At 43.1% G+C, this 12,011-nt stretch overlaps 1 protein-coding gene across 6 annotated transcripts in view; it reads right to left on the bottom strand.

The window, feature by feature from the left end:
* RALY (RALY heterogeneous nuclear ribonucleoprotein) overlaps nt 1-12,011 on the bottom strand; it is a 148,872-nt gene that overhangs the window by 46,461 nt on the left and 90,400 nt on the right. For 5 of the 6 annotated variants that reach the window (XM_041732287.1, XM_041732285.1, XM_041732289.1 and 2 more), the window contains one exon: nt 758-833. The exons of the other annotated variant lie outside the window; for it this stretch is intronic. The gene's annotated coding sequence lies outside the window, so the exon portion shown is untranslated. The remainder of the gene's footprint in view (nt 1-757; nt 834-12,011) is intronic. 6 annotated transcript variants of the gene reach the window in all.

The following is a 12,011-nucleotide window of genomic DNA, read 5'->3' on the forward strand; positions in this document are numbered from 1 at the left end:
ATATATATATATATTTTTTTTTTTTTTTTTTTTTTTTTTTTTTAAATTAGAGAGCACACATGAGTGAGAGAGTGAGCAAGCAGGAGTAGAGGGAGAAGGAGAAGCAAACTCCCTGCTGAGCAGAGAGCCTGATGCAGGGTTTAATCCCAGGACCCTGAGATCATGACCTGAGCTGAAGGCAAAATGCTTAACCAACTATGCCACTCAGGCGCCCCACACAATTGGTTCTTAATGTGTTGATTTCCCTTCTTGTCTCACCATCTGTGGTTTTCCCTCTAGGCTTCCCCTGACGTTCTCTTCACAGAGCCCCAACTCTTTTACTCATCCTCACCACCATTCATAATCACATTTTCCAGGACTGATAAAACTAGCTTCTGAAGCTGACCTATGGACTTGGTAGGTCACAGTCAAGACTGAAATCTGGAAAGTTTCTAAGGGCTATGAGGAGAATGGGTTTAGCTGCCAGGTTCAAGATAACCTCCAAGACAAAGCAGCTAACAGAAGCCAAAAGGAACTAAGCTTGCTTTTGCCTTATTCACCACAAATGATCCCAAACCATTTTACAACAGTTCTAAGAAAACCAGGTTCAATTCTCCTCTCAGTACAGAAAGCTGCCTATGCCAATTTCTCAGACATGGAGTAGGAGAATAACTGTCCATAAGTTAGTTACCTGTACTAAAGATAAAAATAAGCCCCAAACTAATTACCCTGATCTTGGCCCAAGCTTGCCCAGGGTTTACCCAAGACCCTCACTCACCAATACCAAGGCTGAGCTCAGCCTGCAATTAACTCTTCTGGGTAACAGGGTCAGCACCTCTGCGAACAGGGCTCACCTAAAACAGAGAGAAGTCAGTCAGTGTCCTGCTCAGAACAGGCATAAACTTAGGTCAGTACAGGCATCCCAGGTTCCTGCTCTCACATGTCCTGCATCTTTGCAAAAGATAGGTTAATAATTAAACACATTATTTCAGGTTATGCTAAGTGTCTTAAAGAAAAATAAACCAGAGTAAGGGAGGAAAGAATGACGAGTGAGAATGAGGCCTATTTTAGATAAAATGATCAAGGAAACTTCTCCAAGGGCTGACCACCAGAAAGAGACCTGAATAAAGTGAAGGAGTAAGATCTGCAAAGATCTGAAGGAAGACTTTCAGAAAGAGAGAATACCAAGTGCTAAGACCCTGCAGCAATAATAGGTAAGAATAAGCTTGTTATGCTTAAAGGAACAAGAAAGTCAATATAACTAGAATGTAGTGATGGAAAGAATGAGATACTAAATATATATGGAGAAAATAATTATGCTCCCTATTTTATATGTGAGAAAACAGAGGCTCAGAGTTAGATGACTTGCTCAAGGTCAAAGTACATCAGTGGCAGAACTAGGAATGGAGGGGCACCTGGCTGGCTCAGTCAGTAGAGCCTGCAACTCTTGATTTAAGGGTCAAGAGTTCAAGCTCCACATTGATGTAGAAACCTTAAAGAAAAAAAAAAAAAACTGGGAATGGAATTCAGGTCATCTAGACAACTCTCTATATCAATCTTGGGCCAGGTTCCTCCAGGCTTAGATAACCTGGACCCCAGCTGGGACAAATTTTCAAGCACTCTAAAACTGGTTTCAGGAAAAAAAAAAAAAAAAAAAAAAACTGGTTTCAGGTTTCTTTACTTCTCCCCTCCGCTGCTGGTGAGGATGGTTGAAGAACAGAGAAATAGCTGTATTTACCTGGAATGTGGAATAGAGAGGACTCCAGGATTAAGGAGAACAGTAGCTCATGCCAAGCAACGTTGTAAACCCTTTATCTGCATTAACTCTTTAATCTGTACAACAACCCTATAAGGTTGCTGTGTTATTTCCCCATTTTTACTATTAGGGAAATTGAGGCACAGTTAAGTAAATTTGCCCAAGTCACACAGCTAACAGAAGGTAGAGCTAAGACTTGAACCAGGGAGTCCAACCTCCAAGGCTTGCCCTGCCCTCTTAACCATATCATACAATACCAACTTTGGGGCAGGGGTGGGTGATGGACAGTAAACATTCTCTAGTTCTACCCAATATGGCTCAGAGCCTCATTTATACCCAGCCTGAAATTTATTCCATTTACTTGCAGTTCAGGCTTCTTACTGAATACCAGGTGAATGACTCGAGTCCTTCACTCAGTTGGTTCCAGATGTTTCTCTAATTTCTAGCTACTATGATCAGAAAGCAATGATAACCACAACAACCATTTAACAGCTACTATCACCGAATGTACACTTTGAAACAGACTAGGTACCAGGTTAAGAATCTTACATGACTATCTTACTTCAGACAGAGTGACAGTTGTTTCAAGACATGGGTAAGGGGGTCTCTGGGGGCTCTAGGCCTGGAAGCAAAGCAGCAAATACATGGAACTGAAGGATCTCTATAGGCCCGGGTCAAAGGACAAAGACAGATAGTAGGAGGTGCACAGTAAGGGGAATGGACTATTAGCACCTCCAAATCAAAATGTCACCAAACTGAACTCATCTCCTAGTTTTCAGCCTCCATAGTTCAACAAATGGTATAATCGTTCTTCTATAAGCACTGAGACTCTCAATGTTCATCATGCCCATCTTCATTTGTACATATTCAAATCTGTCTTAGTCTTCAAGGCCTAGTAAATCTATGAAGTTATCCTGAACCCCTTCTTACCACTATCATATTCTTGAATCATCTCTGTGACTACACCTGGCTCTGGCCTCATCATCAGCTAAAGCCTCAAAACCAGTTCCTCTGTTCTCTCTTCCTTGTAAAGATTCCTGCTGGTGCCGGAGAATGAAGACCTAGTTGGTTAAAGATTTGTTTTCATTTCTGCTATTCTTACCTTACTCAGGATCTATTACCTAACAAAGGACTTGGGTTCTAATTTGAGCCTCAGATTTCTACAAAATGGAGATCCAACCCCCATCCTGATTATAGGACAGGGATTTTGTGAGAATCATTGCAGTAACAGAAGAGGAGGTAGGGGAAGAGTTAGGATGGGAGATTCCAGGCCAGATCTCTAATAGCTCTTTCTTTCACTACAGAACACTGAGCATATTTATAGAAGCCTTCTAACCAATCCATCAAAAAAATACTTTCTGGGCCTGGTTGGTCATGGTCACAGCTCTAAGTTAGGGATTATAGATGACACAGGGATGAATGAGAACAGTTCTTATCCTTGCATTCCAGGGTGGGACTATGTGAAATTCCTGCAAAGGATTACTAATAATATCAGGCAGGACCCAACAGTACAAAGAGTGCTCCACATATCGTAAAAACGGAGAAAGAGGGCAGCCCTGGTGGCGCAGCGGTTTAGCACTGCCTGCAGCCCAGGGCGTAATCCTGGAGGTCCTGGATCGAGTCCCACGTCAGGCTCTCTGTATGATGCCTGCTTCTCCCTCTGCCTGTATCTCTGCCTCTCTTTCTGTCTCTATGAATAAATAAATAAAATCTTAAAAAAAAAAAACAAACGGAGAAAGAAATCAGGCTGACTGGAGATGGCCTCAGTTTCACAGGAGCAAGGACTTTCGCCAAGCCTTGATGCAGAATGATAGAAAGATACATGCTAATATGCATCAGGCTTTGGGCTAGGTATTATGAAGCTGACCCTCATAATACCCTGTGAAGAAATGATGTCATGCCCATTTTATATCCAAGGGAACTGAATACTGGAAAGGTTAAGAGTACCATTTAAGGTCAAACAGCTAGTAGGTAGCAGAACTAGAATGTGAACCCAGGCCTGCTTTACTTTACTCCAAAGCCTATATATGTTTGCTTACTTCATGATTTAGAGGACCAGATAAACCCTAAAGTTGTTTCTACCTGAAAAATCCAGTGATTTGGCGCTGAAAGAACCTGAGAGACTCTTGATCTCAGAGTTGTGAACTTTGAGCCCCATGTTGAGTATAGAGATTATTTAAATAAAACTTTTTTTTAAAATCCAATGATTTGAATGGGGGAGTATGGGAGAAGATATATATATATATATTTTAAGATTTTATTTATTTATTCATAGAGACAGAGAGAGAGAGGCAGAGACACAAGCAGAGGGAGAAGCAGGCATCATACAGAGAGCCCAATGTGGGACTCGATCCAGGGTCTCCAGGATCACGCCCCGGGCTGCAGGCGGCGCTAAACCGCTGCGCCACCAGGGCTGCTCAGAAGATATACTTCTACTATGTCTTCCCCATAAGACTATTATTTTATTGGCAGATTTAGGGTCTTATTAACTGGAATCACCTAAGTATCTGACACATAGTCTGGCAGGTTATACTTAGGAGACACTATATATGAGTAAATGAATGAATGAATAAGCCTCTTCTCCAAGAACCTTTGTTCTGAGGTCTAGAAGTAAGGTCCAAAATCTCTAGCTCCCATGTTATGACTCTCGGCCCCATTATCTTTAATCCCAACTATCTACTAATCTGCTGTCTGAAGATTCCCTTTTCTTGTTCTCGTTTTCAGGAGTTACGGAGAGGTGAGGAGAGAAAAGAATAAGAGGGAAGCTGGGCAGGAAGAGAAAATAGAGGGAGAGGAAAGGGTAAAAGGAGAGAAGGTTAGGAAGGAGGCAAAAAGGAAGGAACTGTCTGAGGCCCAGACTTTGGGAAAGGTTTCTTTTCTGGTACCAGAACCAAGGATTTATTTGGTTTTTTTATTTTTATTTTTATTTTATTTTTTTTTAATATTCTATATTTGGTTTATTTTTTTTTTTAATTTTTTATTTACTTATGATAGTCACAGAGAGAGAGAGAGAGAGGCAGAGACACAGGCGGAGGGAGAAGCAGGCTCCATGCACCGGGAGCCTGATGTGGGATTCGATCCCGGGTCTCCAGGATCGCGCCCTGGGCCAAAGGCAGGCGCCAAACCGCTGCGCCACCCAGGGATCCCCTATTTGGTTTTTTTAAAGAGCAACAGTAGGAATTCCTCTTTATAAATTTCAAATGAAGGGAACTTGCTTGTCCCCAACCCCAAACTAAATATACCAGCAACAGATAAAATAAAACTCATTACTCAGGGCTCCCAACCTCAGTACTTACCACTACCCTGTCCCAGCCCACCTAGGTTAAGACTAAAGTTTGCAGAAGTCAAAGATACATAGATTCTTCTGATACTCCTCTGCTCCTTCTACAAGAGTTCTTGCAGGCTAGTAAGCCTTGGGAATCCAACCTTCCTTATGGATGAGGAGACAATGACACCCTCTGGATGCTTTGCCACAGCTCCTTGTCATGAAAGCTTTGTTGAACCCTAAGGGTTAAGCATTACTCCCTTTCTGCTGAGTTCCTCAAATATGTATGAAAGAACTGGTGGGAAGATGTGGATGGATGAGGCAAGGCCCCTCCCTCAGAACTCTCTAGATCCTGGGTCCTAATATAGCTTAACCTTCTTTAGGTCTCATCTGTAAATTATACATACATACCTCTCCTGCTTACTAAATTAGTAGAGAAAGCACTGGGTTCAGAGTCAGAAAACCTAACAGCTAGTTCCAGCTCTACCTCTAATTCACTGTGTGACCCTGGACAAATTCTTTCACCTTCTTGGACCTTAATTTCTTTATAAATCTGTTTTTTTTTTTTTAAGATTTTATTTATTTATTCATGACAGAGAGACAGAGAGACAGAGACAGGCAGAGGGAGAAGCAGGCTCCATGCAGGGAGCCTGATGTGGGACTCGATCCCAGGTCTTCAGGATCACACCCCAGGCCGAAGGTGGTGCTTAAACCGCTGGGCCACCGGGACTGCCCTCAATCTGTTCTTCTGAGGGATCAAAAAAAAAAACCAACTGGTAAGAACAGTAAATTTACTTAGTTTTATGTGAACGGTAAAGGAATGAGGGGATGGTCTCGAAAGCAAGCAAGCAAGCAAGGTAGCTATATCACTTTTCATTTGAAGGGTCTGCTGTGAGTGAAAGGATTAGGAAGAACTGTGGCAGACAGTGTCATTGTATCTCCATCAAAAGACAGATGCCAACCAAGACTAAAAGAAGTTCATAAGCCACATGCATGCAAATCCCAAGAGGTCCAAGTGGAGAGAAAACACACACACACACACACACACGTCACACATTGCTCAGAAAAAGTAAAAGTAGTAATGATCAATTCAGTGATGAAGAGCTCAGACTAAAATCAGACACCTGGGTTTGAATCCTAGCTCTGTCTCATAACTAGCTTTGTGACCTTAGGCAAGGTACTGACCTTCTATACCTTAGTTTCCTACATTTATTAAAAATTGCTCCTGCTTCATCAATGTTTTATTGAGAAAAATAAATGAGACAGCATGGGAAAGCCCTTATCTCAGAGCCTGGCAAAAGTGACTCAGTAATAGGTATTGTTATTCCATTTAAGTACCACAAAAGAATGAATCAGAAGCAACAAAATGGGGCAGCCCGGGTGGCTCAGCGGTTTAGCGCAGCCTTCAGCCCAGGGCCTGATCCTGGAGACCTGGGATCGAGTCCCACATTGGGCTCCCTGCATGGAGCCTGCTTCTCCCTCTGCCTGTGTCTCTGCCTCTCTCTCTCCTCTCTGTGTATTTTCATGAATAAATAAATAAAATCTTAAAAAAACAAAAAGGCAACAAAATGGTCTAGGAGGAAAAAAAGAAATGTACATTTGCCATTACTGCTATTAAATACCTATCATGTCCTATAGCCAAAGCCTTAATTATTTTCATTGATTCCTTTAAAAAAAATATTTTACTTATTTACTCATGAGAGACAGAGAGAGAGTGAGAGACAGAGACACAGGCAGAGGGAGAAGCAGGCTCCATGCAAGGAGCCCAATGTTGTGGGACTCGATTCCAGGACTCCAGGATCACACCCTGAGCCAAAGGCAGGCACTCAACCACTGAGCCACCCAGGCATCCCTATTTTCATTGATTCCTAATAACCCTTTTGAGGCCAGAAGAATTATCCCTATCTTACAGGAAAAACTGAGCCTCAGAGAAAGAACTTGTCTAATATCACACAGCTAGGAAACAGAACTTACTGGAACCACAGTCTGACTCAAAGACTGTTCTTCCTACTACATACCTGGCACTCTCTTGTGCTCAAAAAAAAAAAGAGCCCCCGCCCCCACATATAGGCACCACTGAGTTTCAGAAAATGGATCAAATTCTCCCATTTTGTATTTGATGGAGCAACTACTGGTTTTGCATACGTGGGGGAAAAATGGGCAGAGGTGGAATACAAGTGTACCATCAAGTTCCAGACTTGTAGGACTTAGCTTACCAGGCCTTCCCAAGGGGCTCTCAGCCAGTTATTGTAGTGGGAGAGGAGAGAGAGGGACTATTCCAAATTGGCTATCACCCAAAAGCACAAGATGTTCTAAGACTCTACCAAGCAGGGCACCTGAATGGCTCAAAGGCCTGCCTTTGGCTCAGGTCATGATCCCAGGGTCCTGGGATCCAATCCTGCATCGGGCTCTCTGCTCAAAGGAGAGTCTGCTTCTCCCTCCCTCTGCGCATTCCCCCAGCTCGTGATCTCACGGTCTCTCACACTCTCTAAAAATAAATAAAATATTTTTTGTATTTATTCATGAGAGACACCAAGAGAGGGGCAGAGACATAGGCAGAGGGAGAAGTAGGCTCCATGCAGGAAGCCCGATGTGGGACTCGATCTCAGGACTCCAGGATCACGCCCTGAGCCAAAGGCAGACACCCAACAGCTGAGCCACCCAGGCATCCCTAAATAAAATCTTAAAAAAAAAAAAAAAAAAAAATCAAACAGTCAAGAAGCTAAGAGAGGTTCAGCCTGGGCTGAACTCAAATACCTGATTAAAACATCTAATACTGGGAGGGAATACAATGCTATGAACACCTTTGCAAGACAACAGGTACCATGTCCTGGATGTGCATACGGACCCTATTTTGGGGAAGCACTTTACTATGGCCCAGATGACTACAATTTAGTCTGAAAAGAAGCACTCCTTCCAGAGTCAGGCCATTATTTTGTTACATTCCACCAAAATAATAATAATAATTTATTTTTTTAATAATAGTAATTTAAAAAATAATAATAATAAAGGACAAATTCTACAGGAGTACACAGAAACCAGAAACTACATATGGCAACTAGAGGAAAGGAACCAGAAGTGAGAGAAAATCTGGGAAAGAACTGAGTCCTGAACATCAAAGGCTTTTGGAAGGGTGGGGCACCAAGCAAAAGGGAGTGCTTCAGGGGGCTAAGGAAAGATTTTGACAGAAGAAATCATCTCCTATATTTGTTAAACAATTTTTTTTTTTTAAATAGTATGTCCCTATCGAACTTTTGCTGTTTAGAGAAGGATAATCTCCAGAGCCTACAAGAAGACTGACTGAAAGAGCTATTGATGAAATGGTATTTTTCTCTGGAGAGGGGAAGAAAATAGAAGCTGGTTCTTTAGGTCTCTGGGGCAGCAACCAAGGCAAGAATGAGCAGACCCAGGAAATAATCATAGCATAACAGCTCCAGACAGGGCTCAGACAGGGCTCACCTGCGGGTGGCCTCAGACCCACTTGTGATGTGATCAGCACATGAGGGTGCACAACTGCACACAACCAGCAGGGAACATAAGATTGGGCACTGAGCAAATAGCCTTTGTCCCAGGAGCCATGCTTGCCAATCTATTTGTTCTTTTCTAGCTGTCCCCTAACATCTTGGCCTCAAAACTCTGCCTCAATCTTTGTGAGGCCTGCTTTTCCCAGCCTTGACCATACCCTATGGCCCTGCAATTCTACCAGACTGCTCCCACTCACAAGGATACCTGACCTTGAATCTTATGACTGACTCTATTGTGTGGCTGCCTATGCCCAGGCATAATAAACCAACTGGCTGTGGTTTGCCATGGGGGCTAAAAAGATGACTCACTACATCATAAAAATGCAGCCAGGTCACAAAATAGCTCAGTAAAACTCTCCACTACTCCCCAACAAAGACAGGTGTCAGGATGCCCAGCGTATCACAAAAGGAGGCCCTCAAGGGCAGCTGGTGTCTTACTGACAGGTGACGTTAGGGCTCTTGAGCCTAGTCCATGTCCGTGAATGAGAACATTATTCATGCCATAAATAGGTGAAACTCAATCCAGGCAGTCTCTAGGCTGCCTGGAGGAATGTCCAGAGAATACAACAGATGTGCAAGACAATCATTCTTGCCTCTGAAATTTTCTAAACAGCTAACAGCACTTCTCCTTCCTCAGCTAAAGCTGTCTCTAGTTTCCCCCTCCTCTTTCCCTAAAAGAACCAACCCTGCAGGAATCATCAAGGGAGCCACCAGTAATTACTGTTTTCTTTTCTCCATGCTAATGAGACAGTTGGATGGTTCCCCTTCCCCCTCCCTAATTGGAAGGGAGAATCTAAGGCTTTATTATCTGTAACCCACACACCAAAGCTTGAGCCAGACAGTGCTCTGCAACTGAACTGTGTAGATGATGGCTTTCTGTCCCCAGTGAGACCAGAGTTGGAAGAGGACCCACCATTTTAGAAAGGGCAGACCAGAGTGGCAGGAGGATCTGTCCAAAGTCACAGAAGGAAGTCAGTGAAAGGGCCAGATTCCTACTCCCAGTCAGGGCACTTCTCACAACATCCAGACTTCCTACAGTACAGAATGACTATGACTTTCGTGGTGTCCTCAATGTGGAGTCAGGAACTGCAAGTTTCAAGGTCACATCCTGGTTTGGTTTTTTGTTTTGTTTCGTTTTTACAAAGAGAGTGCACCCAAACACATGTCTGGAGGTGAGGGCAACAGAGAGGACCACAGGGAGAAAGAGAATCTTTAGCAGGCTCCAAGCCCAGTACAGAGCCAGGCTCAGCACAGAGCCAGACAAAGGGCTCAATCTCACGACCCTGAGGTCATGACCTGAGCAGAAATCAAGAGTAGGATGCTTTATCAACTGAGCCACCCAGGTCCAGGTCCCCCTACACATAATGGTTTTGAATAGGTACTTAAAAAGCAACACACAATGTTCTTTAGATATAGACTCAGCCCCAAGAATCTCAGTTCTGGGATGGAAAGCTGGAATCTAAGAGATAATGATAATTTTACCCAAAAATTAAAATCGCAAGAAGATGGTCAAAAAAAAAAACAAAAAACAAAAATTAAACTGAATCCCAGCTAAAACGCACAGGTTTTTTTTTTTTTTTTTTTTAAAGTTATATGAAGGCTATAGATACCAAAAGGGTAGGATCCAAAGTTAGCCTTAAAAATGAATTTCAGGTCTAGTGGCTAAAAGAAGGTCCTGTGGATAGTACACTTGGACCTCAGTCAGCTAGTCCAATCCCCGTATGTCACAGATGAAGAAATTGAATCTAGCACTATTGGGAGCTTAAGAGGAGAGGATGCACAGTGAAGCAGCAGGACTGAAGGATGTTATAGCCTAGAGCTAGTCATGGCCTGCCTAGATAGCCAAGGTCAGAAAAAAAAGGAAGACAGAGTCTCTGGGAAAAGGAGCCAGTATTTGAAAAGCTGCACTGAGAAGAAAATGGCTCATATACTGGAATAATTTGTAGAATCTAACAAGGCTTTTTTTTTTTTTTTTTAGCCTTAATACCATCTCCTGTCAGCCTCTAAAACCTCTTCTCTTTCCTCTCACAGTCTATCCTAGCTCTATCATCTCAGGTAAGGATCAGCAACAACTCCAATCCAGTCCTTGAACTAATTCTGACTCCAGGCAGGAAATATTTAAATCAGTCTTAGCCACAACCTCTAACCTCTACCCACAGGGCCTGGATATCAATGCTTCCTCCCCATTTGCTACCAGAGTTGACGGTGGCTCCCTGTAGTATTCCAGGATACTGCCAGTGCTGACCACCGGGCTTCACCTTTTAGAGGTAACAAAATCTTGTGCTCTATTCTATGATTGGGTCCAAGTCCCTGTCATAACCTCTGCCTTAGTCGCCTAACAACTCTGGCTCTCCTAAGACTAAAGCCTACCTTTGAATCCAAGGCCAGATTTCCCCATCAGTGGCCATTCTGCAGGCCTAAGAACCTGAACTTGAGTTTACTGCCCTCCCCCCCTTCAGCAGGAAAGGTAACATAGTACAATAGAAATAGCCTGCAGACAGACCTGGAGCTGAGCCCTGACTCTGCCACCCAAACTGGGTAGGCACGGTTACTTAACTGCTATTGTGTATCCTCTTAGAGCTCCCATCACAGCTTACCTGTCTGTCTCCTCTACCACTCTCCCCTATTGGGAACAAAGAGTATTTGTTTCCCTTTATCCTCAATGAGTCAGTCACTGTCTCCTGAATGATCCTCTAATAAATTCCCACTATCTATAAAAGACAGATAATATCACCTATCTCAGAGCTGTGAGATAAATAGGAAAAAGTCTGTAAATTGCCTGGATGAACACCTTCCTCTACTGTATCATGGATGCTCAGGGCCAAATGTTTGCCCGTACTGAACAGACTGCCCATCCTAGAGACACCATGCCTTGCTGAACCTCTAGGATCACATGGACATGACCTCCACAGCCTTTTCCACTCCAGTGGAAAGTAATTAGACTGAGTGCCAGTTCCTGAAGCCTGCGGTAAAAACAGCTAAAGACAGGACTACTACTCTACTCACAGTCAAATGCAGAGAATTTCAAGTAGATCAAATGTGGGAATATACTAATATTCTAAATTGAAAGGAGAAGGGGAACATGGGGGATTGGGGAGAGCTGTGCTCTGAATCTTAGAGAAGAACTCTCAAATTCCAAGAGGTGACTATAAAGTCATTTGTATTGGAGCCTACAAAAGGACCAGAGACATGAAACAAAGGGGCTGAGGTCACATAGTAAGCTTTGAAACCCACGACTGCCATATCCCCATCTAGTGTTTTTTTGTACATCCTACAGGGCAGATGTACAATGTTCTAGGAAAAGGGGAGGCATATGGGGTTCAGTACAGTGGTATGGAGCAACTCATAAGGGATGTCAAGTGCTACTTATACAGTTTCTGGCTGGGAGAGGTGATAGAGAAATAAATCCAGTCTTTGGTTTTACAGAGGCCTAATACGCTCTGGAAGCTGAAGGGTAGTTGTTCAATGTTGGCTAGAATAAGTCTAA

This window comes from Vulpes lagopus, chromosome 18, assembly GCF_018345385.1.
Source record: "Vulpes lagopus strain Blue_001 chromosome 18, ASM1834538v1, whole genome shotgun sequence".
NCBI classification, from domain to species: Eukaryota; Metazoa; Chordata; class Mammalia; order Carnivora; family Canidae; genus Vulpes; species Vulpes lagopus.